This window comes from Myxine glutinosa, chromosome 3 (assembly GCF_964187855.1).
Source record: "Myxine glutinosa chromosome 3, kmMyxGlut1.1, whole genome shotgun sequence".
NCBI classification, from domain to species: Eukaryota; Metazoa; Chordata; class Myxini; order Myxiniformes; family Myxinidae; genus Myxine; species Myxine glutinosa.
In genome coordinates this window covers 179304535-179314691 of record NC_136263.1, presented here as the reverse complement: position 1 = coordinate 179314691, position 10157 = coordinate 179304535, and the positions used below count along the sequence as shown (strand labels likewise).

The 10157-nt window shown below is 43.8% G+C and overlaps 1 long non-coding RNA gene across 1 annotated transcript in view; it reads right to left on the bottom strand.

The window, feature by feature from the left end:
- Positions 1-253: 253 nt before the first annotated feature.
- Positions 254-10157, bottom strand: part of LOC137423024 (uncharacterized) — a 72358-nt gene continuing 62454 nt past the window's right edge. The window contains exons 3-4 of the long non-coding RNA XR_010983618.2: positions 1662-1725; positions 254-689 (exon numbers count right to left, since the gene is read on the bottom strand). This is a non-coding gene — a long non-coding RNA (uncharacterized LOC137423024). The remainder of the gene's footprint in view (positions 690-1661; positions 1726-10157) is intronic.

Genomic DNA, 10157 nt, shown 5'->3' with positions numbered 1-10157 from the left:
CTGACCAACAGAAGTAGACTGCCGATTGTGACGGCACCATCCTGGCGTTGTCCTGAATTATTCCATCTTTCCAGGCTGCTTTTGTCCCATCCCACACGATTTTCCCCTTCTTCCTGCAATCCTGGAAGCATGAGTCTGTGCTGTCTGGAGCATAAAGGCTCGATTATATGAAATCCTCTTGGTCAACCATAACATGGACAACTTGTTTTCTTTTCCCAGAAAGTAAGGCACATTTATTCAATTACACATGAGATGGATTCCTCCATTTTTAATGCCATATTCTGGATGACCTCCTAATTCATCCCGACGGTACTTGCATGATTTTCCACTCATTGCTTCAATACAATCCATAAAAAAACAACTAAACAACGTTCCTACAATTTTTTTTTCCTAAGGTGGACAGATATGGTCCAAAAAGATAAGCAGCCATGGGCCCAACAGATTCCTGGGAGAGAAAACCACCAGATTTGCAGAAAACCACAAATACCCCCAACCAGTCGAAAACCGTTCGGTCGCCTAATGCGATATCTGCATCACCAGATACGGACAACGCAAGGGGGCTCCAGGGGGCTCCATTTTTACTGATACCACCTGTGTTGTGAGCAAACATGAACCATATCTTGTGATGTGTTTTCAAACGGCGATAGGGGCTGCAGTCTCCATTGTGCACAAGTAGCAGCGGAAGGATTCTGTAAAGATCAATGCTCAAATCAACAAGAAGAAAGGCTGTGACGTCATTTGAATATGTAATATATATATATATATATATGTGTGTGTGATAAGGTGAATTCATTTTTTTTACGAATGGTCACTCAAAATGAGTCAAGGACATCGATATGGGTCGGTCAAAATATCCCGACCACAGCAATTGGACTACAATATCGCAGGGAGCAATGGAACCGCTGCAATGGAGCCTCGGCTTGAACCAAGGCCTGCCCAGGCTGGGTGGGCAGAAAGGTCTGGCCGGCCACAGTGTGGGGGCATTCCCGAGAGCGCCATCCCCCTGGCCGGCCCACCAACAGGAATGCAGCCGCCCTAAGCCTGGCCATGAGAACGTGACCCAGGGTGAAACGTAATCTGCCCACGGCCTGCCACCCCACTCCCTTGGAGTCGCTCGGGATTAGCACACACAACCTGGCCTCGCTCTTGCTCCTAATACATCCCTCTTGCGGCCTCTTTTGCCTTTTTTTTTTTTTACCTGCTGTGTGATCATCCGAGTGCCCGTCTGCCCTCGCTCCGTGCCATCTGGTTTTAACGCGATCCCGCTCTCCCTGCGCAAGGTTATCTGATTGTCGCACACGACCCTCTGGCATCGCTGATCCTTCCCTTCCCCCTTAACTTCCTCTATTTCTTACTTCCTGTATCCAAGCACTCAAGTACCATCTCCACCCTCAACCCCCTATCACTTACATCATCATTAAAGGCCCAAACTTTTTAACTTCCTCTATTTCCTACTTCCTGTATCCAAGCACTCAAGTACCATCTCCACCCTCAATCTCCCATCACTTAAATCATCATTAAAGGCCCAAACTTTAATCAATCACCTAATTCCATCCGTCCATAATCGATATTGTGCAGTTTATAAAACACGTTTGATTAAATGGAGTGGTTGGTTGTTTAAAAAAAAAGAAAAAAGTATTCACCAACAACATAGTACTCACCAACACAGTGTCCTGCCACCCGGAATACCAACCAGAGGGCAACCAGGAAGATCTTTTAAAGCGTCTGTGGAGAGGATGTCGAATCAGCTGACCTGCTGTGCATCATGTATAATTCCCCCCTAATTGCAAATTATCGTTTCAAATACGTTCACGAGGAATTCCGACCATTATTTGGAAGTAAACAATAGTTCTAGCCCATTAGGCCTACTTGGGTATAATGATGCAACTTGGGAAAAGGAAGAAAGAGGGTTAGGGCTTTGGCCTACTACTCTGGCCTAGTGATCGTGAGGATTATCTCAATTCCTCTGGAATTGCCGGGAAACTCTGAGCTGGCATGAGAATGACAGCACAGCGCGGGAATTTTAATTGGAGCTTTATTAACGGGAGAAAAACAGATTACAATTACATAATTATTACTTGATGATATTTTGCCTTGATTAAAGGTTTTCACAGGAGTTATAGGAAAAGAATAACACGTTTGTTGCCATGAGTTACCATGTCCATAGTCAGTCCATGGGCCAAACGTAAATATTTGGTGCCCTGTGAAAAGCAGTGGTATTGATGCTTCTTCTTCTTCTTCTTCTGCTTCGTCTTCTTCTTCTTCGTTTTGTGCAGCACAAGGCTGTGGGGTAGCATCATTGGCTGAGGATGTGGCTGATGCAATTCCCTCTCCACATCAGGTCAGGAATTTGTAATTTGTTCAGGGTGCCGGAGATTGCTTGCCTCCTCGTCACTAAGAGCACCGTGGGATCTTTAGCATCCATCAACGAATGCCGGAAGATGATATTCCCGTTTAACGTCCATCCAAAGGGACGGTCTCCACACAATGATGAACCATCCGGTCTGTGAAACACCGGGATGACCGTTTATAGCTGGGTCGGGATTCTAACCTGGGCTAGACAGCCTCGAGACGAGTGTGTGTGTACCTCTAGGCCATGCTGTCAGCCCTGTATTCATGATGAGTTACTCATACATGATTTATGAAGAAAGTTCATTATTATATACACCATTATTCCGCTGTTCACAATTGTAAAGACACAATGCTCGACTTAATTTAAAAAGCAACAGGTGATACTTATGAGAGGATGTTTTCCCTTAAGATAGTGTATCACACAACTGTCATCACATCAGAGTAACTGCATTCATTGATCTTAACACTAAAACCCATCCAGGCACAGCCATATCCAGGTACAGCATATGGCTACCTGGATGGCCTTGCCCTAGAGGTACGCACACTCACCTCTAAGCCATGTAGCCTGGGTTTGCATCGCGACCCAGGTATAAACTGTCATCCGGATATTTCACAGGTCGGGTCATTCATCAATGTATGTCCTGTACCTTAGTGTATGCTAAAGAATATTGCCATGGCAACAATTTATATATTCAGCTGTAAGTATCAATTTTGCATTTCACGACAACAATGTTGGGCCAAATGGATGCATTTCCTTGTTTGTCTCTGTCTCTCTCTCTCTCTCTCTCTCTGACCTCAAAAGGAGAAAATGACCTCAGAGAGCGACAGAGACAGAGAGAGACACAGAGCAAGAGACACAGGGAGAGAGACAGAGAGAGACAGACAGAGAGAGAGAGAGAGAGAGAGAGAGAGAGAGAGAGAGAGAGACAGACAAAGCGACAGAGACAGACAAACAGAGAGAGACAGACAGACAGAGACAGACACAGACAGACACAGACATGCATAACACATCTCACCTTATTTTTGACAACACCATTGTTGTTTTTCCCCTTTAACCCAAACCCTATCCAGGTTCCTCCTGATAACTCCATCTTTGCTCTTTACTTCTTCGAGTTCCTTCCGATGACTCCGATGTGCAGTATTTGGTCTTTCTTTGAATATATATATATACATATCTCTCTCTCTCTCAAAAAGGATCTTCTGGCTAAACAATATTGCATAGGCCCCAGCTATTAGGTGTATATATGCACACACACACAAACACACACACACACACACACACACACACACACACACACACACACACACACACACACACATCTACACACACACACACACACACACATCTACACACACACACACACACACACGTTGGAAGGCAGAAAAACTATCTCAGCAGTTTAAGGACGCGGTCGTTGCTTCCATCTACAATAGGAAAGGAAATCGAAGTGACTGCAGTAACGATCGTGACATTTCACTTCTTGTTTGTTGCTGGTCAAATTCTAGCCAAAATTCTGTTGACTCGGATGCAGAAAATTGCAGACAACATCCTACCAGAAAGTCAGTGCAGTTTCAGAACCACACGCTCAACTTCTGATATGATATTGAGAAGAAGGCAGCTGAGCAACATCACGGTCTCCATGTTGTCCTTATTGACTTCAACCAAAACCTTCAATATATTTGACAGACTAACTTTTTGGAGTTGCGAAAACTTTCTGGTTGTCCTGATGTCTTTGTGAAGATAATTCAAGACTGACTGGCTCCGTAGTTATTAGAAGTACAGTACTATATCTGGCATCTGACTCTTTCAACATCTCTCACGGACTCCAACAAGGCTGCGTTGTGGCTCCTGTGCTGTTTAGTCTGTTTCTGACTGGTGTTCTGACACTGCTGTATATATCTGAACCAGACGAGATGGGAAACGTTTCAACCTGGCTGGACTCCATGCCCACTCGAAGACCGGTGTGCTAGAGTTACTGTAGGCTGATGATGCAGCTCTAGTAGCTCGCTCTATGGCAGACATCCAGCAAATTGATGTCTGCTTTGAAGCTGCAGCAGTCGAGTTTGCTTTGTTCCACCAACATCAGGAAGACTGAGCTGATCCATCAGCCACCACCTGGTCTCGGAAATCTCGGAAATAGCCCCTCGGAAATCCACAAGTCCTCATTGGCAACACTCCACACTTTTAGTAACAACTATAAGTTCACCTAACTCGGGAGTACAGTGACATCTAATAATTCCATCAATGTGGTGATTGCCAATGGCATACAGGTGGCCTACAGAACTTTCGGCGGTTTACACAAGAGATTGTTCTCAACAAGGTGTCAAAATCTCCACCAAGAGTGAACTATCAAACGCCTGTTGTACTTTCAACCCTTCTGTATTCTTCTGAAAGCTACACACTATACCAGAGACACATCAAAATGAAAGCCAGCGTGGAGCTGCAGCACCTGCAACCAAATCATGAGATTCTCCTGGAAGGACTGTGTGTCAAACATGGAAGTACTGGGACTACAAAGAACAAACTTGGCTTGGGTAGAGTCACTACTGGGCCAGCCATGTTGTCCACATAGAGGAGCATCTCTCACCAAAAACCATCTTGAATGTTGAGCTTCTTTACAGCAAGCTCTGGCATGGAAGTTGTAAATATGACAACTCTGAAGATGTCTTTGTCTTCGCATGGCACCAACATAGCAGTTGTATGACTTTTCAGGTTGAAATTATGTGTGGAGTCAGTCCAGATGTCCAACCAATGGCTGCAATGGAATGTTACACACAGACAGATGAACAAGCATATTATTAGCTCACCTGGAACGAATTTCAGGGGAGCTTATGCGATGGCACGTTGCCCGTCAGTCCGTCAGTCCCTCAGTCCGTCATTCCCTCAGTCCGTCAGTCCGTCAGTCCGTCAGTCCCTCAGTCCCTCAATCCGTCAGTCCGTCAGTCCGTCAGTCCCTCAGCCCGTCAGTCCCTCAGTCCGTCAGTCCCTCAGTCCGTCAGTCCGTCAGTCCGTCAGTCCCTCAGTCCGTCAGTCCGTCAGTCCGTCAGTCCCTCAGTCCGTCAGTCCGTCAGTCCGTCAGTCCCTCAGTCCGTCAGTCCCTCAGTCCGTCAGTCCGTAAACACTTGAAACTTCTTCTCCGAAACCGCTGAAGGGATTGCGACCAAATTTGGCACAAATGATATTTGTTGTGTTGTGACTAAAGTTTGTTCACGGCATTAAAAAAAATCGTGATCTAAGGGGGTATACCGGGGTGAAAGTGGATCCAGGTTGACCCCCCAAAAGAGGAATTTGCTTTTTCCTCAGAAACTACACACACTATTTCGATGACACTTGACCACAACCTTCATCACCCGTGATGTACCAACGTTTGCTCACGGCATTAGAAAAATTGGGGCCTTAGGAGATATATGGGGTTTGGGGAGGGAGGGTTGCCCCCCAAAATAGGTATTTTTTTGTTTGTTTGTTTATTGTCTTATGATTATGTTAGTATTATTCTACATGCTGCCCTGTCTTCTAGCAACCATTGAAATTGGTTTAAAATACCATTATACGGTTCAAAATACCTTTAGTGAGTACAGTATATTGTTGTCCCCCGTCGCACCGCGGAGCGAAAGGGGGACTATGGTTTTCCCCTCCGTCCGTGTGTGCGTCCGTCCGTGCGTCCATCCGTGCGTGCGTGCATCCGTCCGTGCGTGCGTGCGGGCGTGCATGCGTGCGTACGTGCGTGCGTGCGTGCGTAAGCGAAGGACCGAATTCTAATTTGGTGTGTGGGTGCAACCCACGTCAAAATCCAAGATGGCCGCCGCCATGTATGTCTGAACCTTGTGAGCGGAATATCTTGAAAAATAAGCGAAGTACCAACTTCGAATCTGGTGTGTGGGTGTATCTAGGCATAAGGAAGAACGCTATTGAAAATTGGGTCGCCATGTCAAAATCCAAGATGGCCGCCACCATATATATGTCTGAACCTTGTGAGCGAAATATCTTGAAAAATAAACGAACTACTAACTTATAATCTGGTTTGTGGGTGTATCTACGCATAAGGGAGAACAACAACAACAACAACAACAACATGCATTTTAAGGCCATTTTCCCTGCAAGAGCGGGGGTTAGCCTTGCGGTCCCCATGACAATCTTCTCCATTTTGCCCTATTTTCTGCATCTCTCCTTGTTAACCCCCTTGCCCGCATTTCTTCTTCCACCATCTTTAGCCAAGTCTTTCTCGGTCTTCCCCGTCCTCTACCTCCTTCTACATTAATTTCCATCACTTTTCTCAACCAGTCACTTTAATCCTTCCTCAACACATGACCAAACCATCTCAACCTGTTTCTCTTCACAGCATCAATCACAGGCTCTATTCCCATCATCTTTCGCAATTCATCATTTGTCTTCCTCTCTCTCAACGATACTCCGCACATCCACCGAACCATTCGCATTTCCACCCTTTCCAGCCTTCGTTGCTGCTCTACGTTCATTACCCATGTCTCGCTCTCATAAATCATAACACTTCTCACACATGCAGCATACACCTTTCCCTTCAGCTTCAACGACACTCCCCTCCTCATCAGCACGCCACTCAGTTCCCGAAACTTCTTCCATGCACATCTCACATAAGGCATAATGCATCTCATAAGGTTCTCATGCCATGCATAAGGGAGAACGCTATTGAAAATTGGGTCGCCACGTCAAAATCCAAGATGGCGGCCTTGCGTCTGCCACTTTGTCAATTCACATCACTTCACCGATGGGGGACCGAGACGTAACGCTTGTTTTGTTTATTCTACCAGGTGAGTGCCAGGGGTATTGTCCCTATGTTTATTATATAGATTACTGTATGTATTATTTTGTGGCTGGCAGGATAGCCTAAATGGATACCCACTCGCCTCTGAACTACCTAGCATGGGATTAAATCTCGGCCCAGCTATAAACTGTCATCCTGGTGTGTGTCATCCCTCAGATGGACTTTAAACTAGGCGTCCCATCTGATATCATTATAGTTGGTGGACGTTAAAGATCCCATGGTGTCCTTCGTGAAGCGTGGGCGAGCTATCACCAGCACCCTGAATAAATTACAAATTCCTTCCCTGAATACCACTGGTAAGATAACCGTAAGCCATCAACCATACTCCTTACCACGAGGCTGCTTTGACAGCATTGCCCCTGCCTTCAAGTAGAACACCAAAATTAAATTAGAGTTTTTACATATTGTTTAGTTTCTTTAGTATAATGTGATGAGTTATGGAAAAGTTTTTCCTGTGGGCTGGTAACCTTGATGAAGCTTCATCAACTGTCAACAATATTTCTGGATATATCCCTGAGATTAAGATCAGACCTTCCTTTTAAAATAGTAGTCGTTCACCAAGTCAGTAAAATTTCTTCCTGAAAGCAAAATTAGCTTTAAAATAATTATTTATTTATTCATAACTAGCCTGGGAAATTCTAATAACTAAGCCTGGACCTGTCGTTGCCTGGGAAAATTCAATGATATATGTATTTAAATATTTACTGCATGACAAACTGGGGAATATTGGCCTTTTGGTTTTGTATGAATTACCAATCGTATGCATTGCAAAATGCGCTTGGACCGCTTTCCCTTCTTTTAACTTATTTTTATTAATGTTAATTTTTTCATACAACAAATCAGGACAACCTCAACATACGATCTTGACAAAACATATTACTCGATCGCTTCGGAGAAATATCCAGGCAGTGTATAAGCAACATAATCACTCGAGGCCTGAACACAAAAGTGTTGTAATAAACGTGTGTAAAGCACTCTTTTTAATAGCAGGTGCACATGTACAGTAAATACTATGATGATTAAATTTCTCTTGTGGACAACAAATCACTATATACAACCTCAACATAATTATTATCTTCACAATACATGATCACTGGCGCCAGGAAGGGCATCCGGCCATAAAAAAACATTGCCTCAAACAGGGAACCATGATTGTCATGGGGGCCCGCAAGGCTAACCCCCGCTCTAGCGGGGAAAATGGCCTTAAAACGATCATTCATTCATTCATTCATTCATATACAATACATATTACTTGATCACTCCCAGGAAAAAACCTATGCAGTGCATAAGCAACTTACTAAATTGAGGCCTGAACAAGGAGGTGTTATAATAAACGTGTGTAAAGCAATCTTTTTAATAGCAGATGCACGTGTAAACATATAATAATTAAATTTGGCTTGTTGACGACAAATCACCACAGCCTCAACATACGATCTTCACAATACATATTACTCGATCGTTCCAGGGAAAAAAATCCAGGCAATGTAAAAACACAAGACCCGATCGAGGCCTGAAGGCCAATTATCTGGTTTTATCTGGGGTCAATTTTGTTTTCCATCCAAACAGAGCCCTCGATCTCTCTGAAAGAAAAGACCATGCAAAGTTCGGTTGCACTGGTTCCTGCAGGGTCCAAATGCAAATATGAACATTTACTACTACTGCTGCTACTACGACTACTACTTTATTTTCTTTATTAGATTAGAAATTATTTATTAGTTTACTCAATAAAACAAGAAAGAGCCATCAAAATTGCAGACCCTTGCAAGGACCTGTTTTGTGTGGTTTTATGGTACGTACTTTATACACATAATCACATTCTAATTGTGACATACATACTTTAAAGACATACTTACATTCTAATTGTACATACTTTATAGACAGACTCACATTCTAATTGTGACATACCTACTTTATAGACATACTCACATTCTAATTGTGTATACTTTATAGAGGTACTCGGTTGAAAAAAGATAACGTGTAAAAACTGTGGTCTATGTTGACACATTATCTGCAGACAAACAAACAGACAAACAGACAGACAAACATACCCAAATGCAATACCCTCTCCTCTGGCAAAGGTAATTATTTAGTTGAACACAAACAAGGTTTCTCTGAGCAATATCAGGAACTTTTAGATATAATGGTACCAGATAACGATCATGAACAATGCTCTACACCTTACCAAAGCAATTTTTATGGCTAGGGTTACAAATCTTGACGGGTCGCCACTCCGACACACAAAGTCAGGGTAGGAATCTGTTATTTGCTCATGGTGCTGGCAATAACTCGTCTACTCCGCACAATGACACGGTGGGATCTTCAACATCCATCAAATAATGCTGGCAGACGGGACGCCCATTTTAAGGTCCCATAATGGTATCAAAGCAGGTATCAAATATAAATAATTAAAAGACCTCACGGGTTGTTGCTAACCCTAACCCTAACAACTCAGGGGCATTTGTTCTAACAACTCCTGGCTTCAGACTAGTCCTATCCGGGATTGACACTGACAGAATAAGGTGTCGTTCTCAGGCTTCACAGACAGGGCATTTCATCAGAGTAGTCTGCACCTTTGTAGTTGATATTAACTTGTTTTTCTTGATTGTTAGCACTTGCCTGTGGACATTAAAGTACGATGACTCAACCTGTAAACTCTCACACCCAGAGTTCTGTCAATGGCAAATCCTCCCTTCTGGATTTGCTTATGACCAACTTCCCCACCAATGTTTCCTGCTCTTCCTCTGCTACAATTGCTTTATCTGATCATGTGCTTGTGAAGGTCAACATCTCTTTAGCCATTCTCAGGGAACATCCTCAGCAAAAGCAAGACTTGGTAGTTCAATCAGACAAACTGGCAGACTACAAGCAGCCCTCTCTCTTCAGGACTGGTCTCCTATATCTACCGCCCCTGATGTTAACTCAGCTTGGGAATTCTTCCACAGAAACCTGCTCTCTCTTATGTACAGATTCATCCAATCTCGTCTTCTGGTACCTTACCCATCC